The sequence below is a fragment of the Galeopterus variegatus genome, unplaced genomic scaffold (genome assembly GCF_000696425.1).
Source record: "Galeopterus variegatus unplaced genomic scaffold, G_variegatus-3.0.2 Scaffold1244, whole genome shotgun sequence".
In the NCBI taxonomy this organism is placed as follows: domain Eukaryota; kingdom Metazoa; phylum Chordata; class Mammalia; order Dermoptera; family Cynocephalidae; genus Galeopterus; species Galeopterus variegatus.
Genome location: NW_007727355.1, coordinates 59,105 through 59,911, shown reverse-complemented (window position 1 = coordinate 59,911; position 807 = coordinate 59,105).

Genomic DNA, 807 nt, shown 5'->3' with positions numbered 1-807 from the left:
CCCACACCTCGCTCAGCCAGTGAGCGGGAACCGGTCCGTATGTGGGATCCGAACCCTCAGCGGGAGCGCCGCCGCGCTTCCCAAGCGGCGCACTGTAGCAGTGCGCCACCGGGCCGGCCCCCATTGCCTGTTTTTGTAAGTGAAGTTTTATTGGAACACAGCCATGATAATTTGTTTATGTGTAGTTGCTTTCATGCTACAACAGCAGAGTTGAGTAGCTGTGATGGAGACTGTATGGCCTGTGGACACACACACACACACACACACACACACACACACACACAGAGAGAGAGAGAGAGAGAGATTTATTTTAAGGAATTGGCTCACATGATTCTGGGAGCCGGTAAGTCTAAAATCTGCAGGGCAGGTTGGCAGGCTGGAGACTCAGGGACGAGTTGGTGCTACAGCTTGAATCCAAAGGTTTTAGGCAGTCTGAAGGCACAATTTCTGCTTCCTTTAGGGGATCTCAGTCTTTTTCTCTTAAAGCCATCAACTGTTTGGATGAGACCCACCCATATGATGGAGGGTCTGCCAGGTACTTTACCCAAGGTAGGCTTTACTCAAAGTCACCTGATTTAACTGTTAATCACACCTAAAAAAAAAAACCCTTCACAGCAGCATCTAGACTGGTGTTTGACCAACCATCTGGGCACCACAGCCTAGCCAAATGGACATATAAAATTAACCATCACAAATCTACCCCTTGTTAACTTGCATATGTAAGGTTATACGCATTTCTTTAAACCACACTTCATCTCCAAATAAAGACAATAATAAGCTCCAATTTCTACCTAACATGATACAACT